General features: G+C 42.7%; 1 long non-coding RNA gene and 1 pseudogene across 1 annotated transcript; one reads left to right on the top strand and one right to left on the bottom strand.

The window, feature by feature from the left end:
- The first annotated feature begins 6,092 nt into the window (after positions 1-6,092).
- On the top strand, positions 6,093-6,700 carry LOC110343400 (annotated as a pseudogene).
- A 2,342-nt stretch (positions 6,701-9,042) lies between these two features.
- LOC121139865 lies at positions 9,043-12,816 on the bottom strand. Its single transcript, XR_005876696.1, has 2 exons — positions 12,713-12,816; positions 9,043-10,315 (listed from the first exon to the last, which is right to left on the bottom strand). It is a non-coding gene; the product is annotated as an uncharacterized LOC121139865 (long non-coding RNA).
- Between the last annotated feature and the right edge of the window lie 413 nt (positions 12,817-13,229).

Here is a 13,229-nt window from a genome sequence, read left to right as displayed (position 1 = left end):
ATGGAATCTCTATGTGATCAAGAAGTAATGACCCACTAGTTTTCAGTGCCCAGAAGCATCCCTCAAAAATGACATTATGATTGAATCTTGAAAATCTTGGTCAAAGAGACTGGTGGTGGTTTGAATGAAAATGACCCCCATTAACACATAGGGAATGGCATTACTGGAGATGTGGCCTTGGAGTAGGCGTGGCCTTGTTGGAGGAAGAGTGTCACTGGGGGGCAGGCTTTGAGGTTTCAGATGATCAGCTCAGGCCCACTATCACTCTGTCTCTTCCTGCTGCCTGCTGGCCAAATGTAGAGCTCTTGGTTCCTTCTCTATCACCATGTCTGTCTCCATGCCATCATGTTTTCTGCCATAATAAGAGTGGACTAAAATGCTGAACTGTAATCTGACCCCAATTATTTTTTTTTCTTTATAAGAGTTGCTGTGGTCATGATGTCTCTTCACAGCAATAGAACACTGATTAAGACAGAGACTTAATCCAGACCCAGGAGCAATAATAGTATATATCTTCATCTATATGAGGTCCTTACAGCTGTCAAATTCACAGGTACAGAAAAGTGTGATAGAGCTGTCCAGGAATAAACAGACAATCAGACAAACATAAAAAGAAATGCCACAGCTAAGACATGGCTGAAAGTAAGAGTTCCACATCCCTCCCTACCTTATTGAGAATAGGATATAGAAATAGTTTATTTGATATTCTTATTTTTTATGTATCGAGGTATGAAAGCTTCTAGCCCCTGCATACCCCTGAGGTATGAAAAGGATACACATATCACAAGTCGAACTGTTCTGTCCACTCAGGATCCTACTTTATGAGGTTTGCATTACATTGCCTTTAGCAAGTTCCCAAACAGCAAAGTTTAAGAGATACTGTATATGGATTTTTCTTTGGGCCACCAGCTCACAAAAAATGACACAGAGACTTACATTAATTATAAAAGTTCAGCCTCACCTTAGGCTTGTTCCTAACTACTTCTTATAACTTAAATTAACACATACTTTTTAATCTATGGTCTTCTATGTGGCTCGGTTACCTTTACTCTGCACTGCCCACCCTGCTTCCCCTCCATCTGGATGGTGACCCCACCTTTCTTCTTCCCAGAGCTCTCTGTCTCCAGAAGTCCCTGCTATACCTCCTGCCTAGCTACTGGACATTTAGCCTTTTATTAAAGCAATTGTAGTGGCACATCTTCACACCGTGTAGAGGGATATTCCACAAGGTGCAAAGCACTTCTTTCTGCCAGATGCTTCTTTTAAACCAACTCACAGGACCATTTGGAGACTTTCTATTTCATGAATATATTGTCTGAAGTCCCAGCAATAGGGCACACATCAAGGACATTCAGGGCTGCAATACTGAGAGTACACACAAGTAACCAATGCCACAAGACAGGAAAATGAATCACAGCCTCTTGTTATGCCCCTGATCCCAAGACGATCTTCATAAGAAAGCTCTTATCAATGTCTACATAATAGAGTGGGGAGAGGTCTGTGGAAAGCTTGCTGGAAATATTCTTTTTAAAAGGTTTGGCAGTAGGTGAGAAAAGTCTTTTCCCTTATTTGTGACCCATAGGTCACTTTGCTTCCGGAACTTTACTGAGTTGAGACCATACTAGGTAAACTGAGGGAGGGATATAGCAACTCAGCAGCCTTCAGCTCTCCAGTTTCTCTGTCTGGGATTACTTAACTGGCAAGTAGATGCAATTAAAGGTCAACACAGCAGGCCATTCAGCCTGCATACCAAGGTCACAAGCAGGATTCAAAGTCAAGCTTGTGTGAGGATACAGAACCAGGTATGACTTTCTCAGAGCTTAGCATGAGGTAGATGGTCACAGTAGGTGGGGTGTTACTTGTAAGGGGGTTCTCCAGGAATTTCTTTTTTGCCTAACTTGTGATGGGACCCAGTTCCTCGAACATTCTAGAAAAGCATCACTCCTGAGGTTCGCCATCATCTGTCTGCTGTAGAGGAGCATTTAGAAAATAGGTTATTTCCCCTATGAGCACCATTCATAGACCTCTGTCCCTTAAGTCTTGAATTCCTGTTCTATAACTAAGTGTTCACTGACTGTCCATACTTTAGATACGGGGATAGTTAATACAAGTTCCAGCTACAGTGAGAAAACTCCACGTTTCTTGTGGTTTGAGTGAGAACTGCTTCTGAGTGGTCAGTCTCAGCCAGAGTTAAACATTTTTCAATTTTTTTGTGTTTTTGAGACAGGGTTTCTCTGTGTAACAGTCCCGGCTGTCCTGGAACTCACTCTGTAGACCAGGCAGGCCTCAGGCTCACAGAGATCCATCTGCCTCTGCTTCCCTAATTGCTGGGACTAAAGGCGTGCACCACCAATGCCAGGCCCTAAGTTAAACTTTTTATTTTATGTGTATGTCTGCAGCATGAGCATGCATAATCCAGACAAAGGCATCAGATCCCCTGGATATGGGGTCTGTGAATTTAACCAGGATCCGGTTAATACTGAGCCACCTCCCAAAACCCTAGAGTCAACATTTAATACTAATGTTAAAAAGTCAATTTTTTAATCCTAATGTTTAGTTAGCAATTTTGGGCTGCCACATGAACTCCAAAGATCAATAAAGTCTTGTTCTCTTGGCAAAACAAAAGAAATGGGTTATTTAATTTTTTATTTTTTGAGTGTAGATGTTTTGGCCTGTGTGTATGCCTGTATACCGCATAAGTGCCTGGTAGCTAGGTAGTCCACAAGGGAGTTTCAGATAACCTGGAGTTAATTGCAGATGGTTGTGAGCTGCTATATGGGTCCTGGAACTTGAACGTTGGTCCTCTGGAAGAGTTCTTAACTGTTGTGCCATTTCTCTGGTCTCAGAAAATAGGTTCTTAAATCTCCTTAGTTGAGTGCAGTGGTAGTGCATTTCTGCAGCCTTGCAAGGCCTTCTATTCAATTCGTATTGGCAATAAAAACCACCCCGTGAAATTCTCCTTGAATATTGTTACATTATTTGTTTGGACATCAGAATACTATTTAATACCTTAACTGAACCCTTTTGTAACTGCTTGTAGGACTGGTTTAAGACTAAGAGCACAAAGTATAGGGGAAATAAGAAGCCATTGTGCTCACAGTTACACCCGGAATAACGGACCAAAAGAACCTACTCATGAAGAACAAGGAAAACACCTCTGGTGCAATACTCCTGTGTATAATGCTCACACAGGCATAATCAGAAACTAAAGTATCTGAGCCTAGAAAGTGACCTTCAAAGGACATGTGGAGTTCAAACCTATCCTCAGAGAGTAGAATTAATCCCAGGGTGCCAAGCCTATCCTTCCAGACTTTCACAGAAGCTGCCAGGAGCCACAGTTCAGGAATGTCATTCATGTATGGATGCCAAGCCAAACCAACAGGTCAGGAGTAAAGATTGTCATGGAATGCGTGCAGGTTTGCAACGGATTGTGTCTCAGTTCTAGAAACATAAGCATAAACGGAAAGTTTACTGCCTAATTCTCAAATGTGGGCAGGAAGGCTGGACTCCAGGGGAGCTATCAAAACAGATGAAGGAGAGGTGCTGAGTACAAGGCCAAGCTCAAATCAGAGGCTGTCTAACCTCTTCATTGTCTGAGGTCCATTAGGCTACCAGGTGTGTAACTTAATGTGGGGAAGTGGGTGTGGGATTGATATCCACTGTAGTGTAAACTGTAAAAGTAAGAATTCATAGCTAATGGGTAGTGTGGGGACTGTGGGTGGCAAACTACTCACAGGATCCCCTATAGTGAGGGAGAATTCTGGCAAGTAAACATACTCTGCCAAAGTCAGTCCAGACAGGGTGTGTGCAAGGATGAGGATGCAGAGCAGAGTCAGGAGTGCTAGGCGGTGCGGGACAGTGCAACTGACTGAGTGTGAGCTTTGCTAAACCTGGCCGAGGCAGACACAAAGTCGCAAGTGCAGAGTCCAGGCCCAGTCTCAAAGAGCCCAGGAGAGATGGTGGAGAGTTTGGTCATCCATCTAGACGTCTGTCAGCGCTGACAACTCTGAGTGTCTGGAAGCAGGCTCCTCCCTCCATGACCTCAGGAAAGCAGGGGAATAAAAACACACCATTTGATTAAAATGGAGGAAAAGTCCGGTGAGTCTGAGGTGCTAACCATGTCTGCCTCAGACAGGGGAAATCAGGGTGAGCAGGCAGACCAGGACACTTCATGAAGGGAGAGGGGAAGCTGAGAATGTAAGGGAGTAGGATTGGGAAAGCACTGCACTTGGATGGAGCGAAGGAATGCATGGAAAGGGCAGGAGGCAGGGAGGGAGGGAAATGAGAAGCGTCCATATTTCAATGTCAGGGATTCTACAGGATTGCAAGCTCTTCGACGCTGCTGCAGGTGGTCTTGTCCTTGCAGGGGATATTGGGTACTTAAGAAATCACACAGGGGCATAAGAAACAACCCTAGTAATTGGGTGAAGAGGTGCATAGGGCCTTGGTTTCAATCAGTTTCAGAGAGATTTGGCTGAAGTGACCCAAGGACTGAAAAAGAATGTTCCAGTCCCAAGACCAGGAGCAGGCATGTCAGACAGAGCAGGCTCACCATGGGCCTTGCAAGTGTGTAGGCCTTGAGCCCTTGGGGATGGGATCTGGACCACTTTGGACACCCATCCAATGCTTAAGGGAATGAGAAAGCTTCTAGAAGGCTGCTTGGCAAACTAAATCTGAACTCTTAATTTTTTCTACTAAATTATATATGAATGTTTGGTACTGTGGGATATAGAACACCTTCGGTGCTTTATTCTTTCCTTTAAAAAATGTATATGAGTATTTTGTCTGCAGTGTTCAGCATATTTGTACGCATTGCTTGTGTATGCAGTGTCTATAGAGGCCACAAGAAAGCACCAGATTCCCGTGCAACTAGAATTACAGACAGTTCCGTGCTGACGTATGGGTGCGGTGAACACAACCCAGGTTCTATATAAGAGTAGTCAGTGCTTTTAAACTGCTGAGCCATCTCTCCAGGTTCAGCATCTTCAGTGTTATGAATAATTAATCAATATTTTAATTTTGTAATTGTCCATGCTGAACATGCTGCATTATATAAATTTGTATTTCAAGAAGGCAGAAAAATCTATAGGTTTATAGATTTTTGGAAATATTTTTAGACTCTTGTTTAAATATAATTTAATGTCTTGTTAATAATTATTTTTGTAACTCAATTGCACAGATATCAAATATGAACTTTATAGATAAAAATGCTTTGTCACAATGTCAAAAATGTTGATCATGTTTGACAGCTATTTAAGGACTAGTGTTGGCATCAGTAAATCTGATTAATGATGTGTAACTTGAATGGTGAATATTAGAAATATCTAAGTCATACAGATCTATAAGCACTGATCCATGATACTATCATAGCAATTTATTCCTTGAATCCATTCCTAAACTTGTGATACACTTAGTTGAAGATGAAATAAATTCATACTTCTGGAAAAATAAACATAATTTAATATCATGTGCAAACAACATTTTAAAACCTCTTAATAAATCATGCGATTTAAATGTCTACACAAGTAGTTTAATTAATCATATCAATAGTTCATAGTTCTTCAAAAACTACAGCTCTAGATTGTTTTTGTTTCAATTAAGACTTCTCTTTAAAATCATTTTTTTAAATTTCACACATGAATATGTTGTATGTTGCTTTTTAACTTTTTAATTAGCATATAATTACACATAACAATGGATTTCATCATGACAACTTCATACATAAAAATGTATTTTGATCACGTGCACTACGCAATTACCATTTCTTCTTTTCTCATTGATCCACTTCTCTTCCCAACTACTCCCCGTCTACACTAATGCACTGTGTCGTACGACTCACTGGATTTAATCAGGGTTACTTATTTTTGCGTGGTTGACGGATTATCTGTGGGTACATAGACAATTTGACATTGACTTTATCACTCAGGAAAAATGCTTTCTCCTCTATAGGCTTAAACTAAGGAGAGGATGAGGCCTCATGAGCCCTCCACCCTTCCATCTGGAAACACATTCCCGTTCTATCCTAACTCCAGGTCAAAATTTATGTAGTGATTCTTTTTAAAATAAAAATCAACTCAGTGTCACATACAGTGATGGCTCTGATGGGCACGTACTGGTCAGGTCATATTCTTGAAATCATTAATTCGGTTTATAGACCTGGTTCTCCTGGGGTTCCCAATGCAAATGCAAAAGGAATTGGTAATCCAGGCTATACTCCTGGCACACCTTACAAGGTGTCTGTTCCCCTATCAGAGGGGCTGTTCCACCATACTCCTCCTTCCTCAGTCTCTACCAAATGGCTATGTACCCCCTGAGAAGTGCCAACCCCCAGCAGAGTCCTTATGCCCAACAAGGAGCATAGTATACCCAACCACTGCACGAAGTATCCCTCATGTCACTCACCACACCATAGGTACCCAGTGGCATGCCAGCAGCATTTAATCTACTCCCAGCCCTCCTCCTAGATACAATAGGGTCACCATGGGCATGGTTGCTGCAACCACAGTGGCCTTGACAGCAAACTGCTCATTCTACAACTCCTATTGCCCCTCACCTAGTCACTGTCCTCACATACCAGGACCCAGAAGCACTCACCTACAACTATGTGCCCCTGGTGCTACAGGCCTTGTACCTCCAACTAGAACTTTCTTCTCAATGCTTGGAGCTGAACACAACTGTGTCCCAGCCCAGCAGGTCCTAGCCCAGTAGTCTCCAACTAACCCCACAGGTTGGTTTTAAAACAAATCCTGTTTTGTGGACTGTCTGACATTTGTTTAGCTAACTGTAATTGTTAAAAGGAAATATTAATGTATTCTGAATCATATCTAGTCAAATGCATCTTTATAAAAAACAAACTTTTCTCAATCTACCTGCAAGGACTGACGCAAAACACAGTGTTCTACAACCTGTGTCACTCGGGCACTACTGTAATGCATGCTGAGTGTCAAAGTTACTAGTGTGCAAGGGAATGTCCTCCTGCAGCATTTGGAGCACTGGAGAGACTCTTGAGAGGATGAGGGTTGCTGCTCAGGCATGTGGACTTGTGTTTTTAGTAACCTGTTTCTTTGACACTGGCTACACCTAGTGGGAGCTTCAGGGACTGAGAGAGAGTGTGAGCCTGCAATGGGTCTAGAGCCGCAGCAGGTATAGTGGAGCCCCTTTCCTCCATTTCAGCTTGGGTATGGGCTGGGGGCAGGCTCTACACAGGACTTATCAGCTTGGATGAAGGGAGCCCCATGTGTCAGCAGAGTGGTGTCTCTGTCGTTTGAGTGCCCACTACATGTGTTACAGGTTGTTTTGTGTATCTGTTCAGATAGCTGGGGAAGTCCAGGGTAGAACTAACATGTCTTCCTAGGAGGGAGGATGTCAAAGAGATGCAGCCACCCTGAAGCAGTGTTGTCTTCTGCTTTATTTAACTTGGAGAATCGTGCCCCGTCCCTGAGAAATACAGAGACAACTGGAAACACAGGCCTATGAGCGTCTTCTGCCACCTTTTCCTGTAGTTGAAGGCACTCAGCGCCAAGTGGATGTGGAGAGGGGAAATGGCCACACAACCCTGGAATGAACTTGCCGGTCAGGATCTGTCGTGGGAAAGATTTTGAGTGTGCAACCTGAGCATGAATGTAAGACATCAAGAGGTTCTTTTTGCTTGGATAGGCCCAATTTTAACCTTTGAGAGTGTTTCTGGTCAAAAGTGCAGGGTATGATGGCACTCTGGGCTCCGCCAATGGGGATACTGGCTGTTTTAGTCAACCCAATTTAAGTGAGGAGGCGTGGTTTGGAAGGGGATTCTGACCTTGTCTCTGGCAGTTGGATCAGGACATCCACATCGGTGTGGATGTCACCTCATTAACAGTCAGCTAGACTAGAGGGTGGACCACCTGAATATTGAGCCTTTGGGAAACGTTATTTTTATAGTAAAACTTTCCATGAGTCTTTTATTATTTAGAAAATTTATATAGATTTCTGCATGGATCAGTGTAAATAATAAAAGATTCCTTGTTCCTAATGTCCATGAACACAGAATATTTACTAATGAGTATGTTGAATTGCCTCATGAGTACGAAATTCCATGTGTGTGGCACGGGAGAGAAAGAGGAGAAAGGGGAGAGAGAAGACGGGGCCGAGAGAGGAAGAAAACACACAGTACAGAGACAGAAACATTTGTGTAATCACAAACTTGTATCTGTTCCTGTACTTCGTGTTGGCATGCCCATCCTTGTGAGGGAAGTTTTGCAGTGTTGATGGTACCGATGTTTTTCTAGAGTCAAGCAGATAGAAGTTAGTTTTCCCAGGTGAATAATCACAGACGAAGGGAAGGAATGTACCCATGATTTTAGCATATGTTTGAAAAAGCCCCGCCCCCTGCCCCTCACACACATAGAAACATACCCATATCCCTGACTGTAAAGGGTAGAGTTATTTGCCAGTAGCGGGCATGTCTTTGGGCCTGCTTACAGCTGCACCCAGGGTGTTTCCACAGGCCCCAAGTTCTCAGGAGAAATAGTATTGAGATCGCAGCCCCTCCGGCTGATGACATCAGCTTCACACACTTGCCCTGTAACTTTTTAATACTCCTTTTCTCTTTGAAGTTGGATTGAGTAACTGTCAAACCTTCTGTGTTGTACAACTCAGATGTGTGGAATTCTTTTCTGGTTCGAAACTATCAGAGCATCGGCTATGAAATCAGCTGGTGAAAGATCTTAGCTATCAGATGACACGCTGGGCAAACAGATAGTAACAAACTGTCACAGGTGGGGAGTTCAGGAACATCCAGTTTCAGGAAAATGAAGAAACAGAACTTGGGTCAGTATTCCATTACATTGCTGCACAGGTATCCCTAAAATACTGAGGAACATTCTAAGAAAGTGTGCTTTTCACATATGTGACATTCCAGACTAGGGTCCTTTAGCTGAATTCTTTTAGAAGGAACGGCAGGAAACAGGCTTGATATGTGAACATGGACATCATTGTTAAGGGCACACATTTTTGCAAGTTTATTCTTGTAATGACAGTTATTGACAATCATGCTGACTAAGCCAATTAAAGGTTTTCAGTCCTTTTTATTGATGGCCAGACCAAAAATGGGCTTGAGCCTCTGAAAAGTCTCTTGGTGCCCAAGCTCATGGATATAGAGTTTTAAAAGGCAAAACCAACAAAGACCACAATTTACATCAATGATGGGGTTAGAGCATAGTAGTAATTTTGATCATAACTTGTCAATTTTGGATAATAAGGCCATGAAAATCTCAAATGTGTTATCAAGGCAGACGTGAACATTGGGGAAAGAAAGTGGAGGGCTAAAAACTATCTAAGCAGTCACAAAACGGAGTCAGAACAGGATGGTGTTCATTAACTTAGTCACTTCAATTCTTTGCTGCCTTCGCTGAGACTGGGGGGATTTCTTCCTGTGCTGCTGCAGTTTGCAGTTCTGTGGAGTCTTAGTTGTTGAGTGTTGAGCAATGTGTGAGCTCCCTGACTCTTGAGAAATAAGGTCACCATCAGGATTGGGCCAGTTAGGATACAGGCATGAAAGTACTTCCAGAATCTTTGTCTCGTGGTCTGCCTTTGAAGAACATTGATTGCGTTGAGTGGCTATTGGCATATCAGTTGCTATTCAGGTACTGTCTTCTTGAGTGTTCTGCCAAGACGGTATTTCTAGCAGGTGCGAGGGTCCCTGGTTCCAGATTGGGTTCCTGGCTACTGAGTGTGCTACTTTTCCTTGGCCATGCACTGGGTGCCCTGCTGTATCTGGTTATGTTATACTGCTCTGACAGGAGGCTGAAGGAGCAGATAGCATGTTTCTTGGGGGACATATTACAGTTAGAGGAAACTCATTCCTAGGGAGATTTGAGCTGCCTTGTGAGTGTGCCTATGGTCAGGAGAGGCTTGTTAGCATCAGATATAACACTGGGGCTCTCCTCAGCTCTCCTTACTGAATATTGGAGTATATGATTGTGGGGCTACATTCACTCATGCAACTGACATCTGTATTCATGGTATACCTGGTACTACTGATGGCACAGAAGTTTCCAGGGTGCAGTAACAGTTGTGGCAGCTACTGGTTCTGCCCTCTGGTGCTTTCTGAGGGTTGCTGAGGTTAGGAGTGCTGCTGGCTGATGGGTGGAACACAGAGCTTACTCTCCCAAGCCAACATATTTCCTCTGAGTTGTTTACTCTTGCCCAATTTTCTGCAATTCATGCAGTGCCAACAAAAGGGGATGATGTAGTCTCAGTAGGAACAGCAAAAATGAGTCCCCATGTCTTAGAGAATTCTTCTCTTCCATATTCCTTGTTCTCTTGAAGGACAGAAACCCTGTGGAATAAATCTTATTAAAATAAAGGTGAGAGACAGGAACAGCTTTCCTGTCCAGGGACTGAAGTAGTTCTATTGAACAAGGTAGGGGCCTGGTTGGTATAGCAGGCAGCTCCCAGAGTAGGCCAGTTGGTGTATCTAGTACAGACTGTGGGCAGTAGAATAGACCAGATAGGCTAAATTAGGAACTGATTCCTAGCATAGTTATTGTACCAGCTGGATGCTCCAAGAAGTCTGACAGATTTCACTGAACAGAAAACATTCTCCTTTTAAAATTTTTATTATTAACACTCTTTTAAAACATGGTTTTCTTGGCACTTTTTTAAAAGCTTAAGTCAGCATTGTCTATCAGTGTTAAATTCATTCCTTGTTTCTTCTTTGAGCTTTCTAGGCATTGAAATGCAATGTGCAGAGTAACCATCCTGAGCCAGTTCAATTGGGTGTAAGTTCATAGTTTAAATATTTATGGACTCTGATAAATATATGAGCTCAGATTTAAGATCATTGAGAGCACATTGATTGTAAAAGGACCTGTTATGTATTAATACTTCAGTTTTCAATGAAGATTGATTTGTGTGACAAAAAAGAAAAAAAAGAATATCAAGTCAGCATCTCAGACAGATTCTTTTGAAAGATTTACTGTGTGTGTGTGTGTGTGTGTGTGTGTGTGTGTGCACGCACGCTCACATATGTACATATACTCTTAGAGGCCAGAAGAGGACATCAGATCCCATATAACTAGAATGGCAGGTGGATGTTGTGGCCTTTCTGAGTGCTGGGAACAAAACTCAGGTCCTCTGCAAGAGAGGGAAATGCTCTTAACAGCTGAGTCATCCCTGTAGTCCCTCAAACAGAATATTTTAAAATCAAACTTTCTAGCATAGCACAATCTCACTGTATACTAGTTTGATAATTAACATGCTACGGAATACCAGACCATTTAGGATCCTTGGCTTTTGAAGTGATTTCAGCTTCATTGTCATTTTCCCCAGAAGAGAAGTGGCTTAAAACCAGCATCTGAGGTAGAGTTTGAACACTGGAAGCTTTGACCTGAATTGTTTTGATAACCCTGATTTGTATGGCGACACAATTCTCAAGAACATGAGTGAAGTTCAGTTGGTTGTGAATGTAAAATGACCAATAAGTTTCATACGAAGATTTTGGTTTGGACTGAGATTATCAAATGGAATGCCTATCACTTCTGACACATTCTGACATAGGCTCACTGGGCCTGATCCTGATCTGAATATTGAGATGAAAAGTATTTGGTGACATTTAGTTTCATAGAGCTGAAGTAAGAGGGCAGTGACACTATCTACTCACCTCTTTGACCTTTAATATAAATCTCATAGTGATCCCCATTTCATAGACAAGGACATTGAGGGTCAGACACATCCAGCCACCATTCAGGCCTTAGGCCCAGTGCTACCACCTGCTACGTCCTCCAACACACACACACTGCTCGTCCTCTCCTTGCCTCAGAGCACCCTGCCCTTCCTAGTTCCTTTTTCTCTTACTCTTGATTTTATCTCTTTCCTCCTCTCTTCCTTGACTTTGATTAGAGTCCAAGGAAACCCTAGCAGTGAAATGGGAAAGTGGCTGTGTCCTCTTTGGAAACTCATATGCTGCAAAAGTCAAGGACCCTTCCCTGCTCGGCATCACCATGAAGGCTGGAGATTCCTGCTTTAGCAGCCTGCCGGCTCTGGGATCTACCCCTTTATCTACAATGCACCAAGCTGTAAGCAATCAAGGAATCGATTTTTAAAAGTTCACATGGATTTTTAAAAACATGTCTTACACAACCTCAGGAAAATAAGGGGTGTCTGATATGTCCACCCTCAGGAGAGGAGTCTCTACCATGATTCCTCCTGGCATGTCCTTTAGAAAGAGTCTGCTGGAACTTGCTGGGGTCAGGGACTGAGGAGGCTGTCATGAGCCTTTGTAGTATCCATGGGGTCTCTGACTAATAAACAGAATGTTCACAGATGATTTCCAAATTGGAGGTTTGGGGCAAGCTTGCCCTCATGAGCCTCTGCCTGTTCCATGTTTTGACCTTGTGTCCCCATGGCAGTCCTGTGTTTACATGCTGTTCATGTGCCCTGACACTTGTTCATTTTGCTATGCATTCAGGTCTCTCTTGTCTAGCCCAAACTATTCACCATCAGCTTGGTCTCATGTTCATCTTCAAACTGTTAAATATCTAACTGTGCTAACTCCAAGTAAGCTTTCAAATGTCACAGATCCTACTGTGTTACAAAAATTTCACTGTATGGCTGTCAGAGAACTCTGTTTCTCTCACTATGGTATTCACCTCCCTAAAATGAGAGAATTCTATTATGTCATTTTGTTGTGCCCAAGTCTCGAAGACCCCAAGAGACTACCAAGGGACAGACTTACCAAACTGCAAATGCAAGGCTCTATTGTTTAATCCTACTGGTAGGAACTCCATCTAGCAGGCTGATGCAGCAGCCTCCAGAGGGAGTGAAGTCCCTTGTCTATTGGCAGAATTTTAAAGGAAAAAAATCACAGAGTTACCTCAGTAGGTATGGGTCTGATCCTGATTGGTTGATATTAGGGGAACAATTAGGGGAATTTCCCAGAGTCAGGGCAACTGGTTTGTTAGTAATTTTGATTGGTTGGCTACAGACGGGAGCATTGGTGGTTTCTAAGGTTTTGTCTGTTACTTGCAGGTAGCCTGTTCTCACTGGTTGGTGCTGAAAGGGAACATTCTATGGTTTCTATATCTCTTGTTATCAAACATAGTATCCAAGTACTTACTAAGTCTAAGAGGAAGGTTGTCTTGGTTCACAACAAAAGAACTAGAGCTAGGGGACTGGATTCGTTCTGAAGGCTTTTCCATAACCTTTACATTTGTATAGTTTCTGTCTAGTATGAATAAGAGTTGAATGGGAAC

This window comes from Mesocricetus auratus, unplaced genomic scaffold, assembly GCF_017639785.1.
Source record: "Mesocricetus auratus isolate SY011 unplaced genomic scaffold, BCM_Maur_2.0 Super-Scaffold_100003, whole genome shotgun sequence".
NCBI classification, from domain to species: Eukaryota; Metazoa; Chordata; class Mammalia; order Rodentia; family Cricetidae; genus Mesocricetus; species Mesocricetus auratus.
This window is presented reverse-complemented; position numbering and strand designations above follow the sequence as displayed.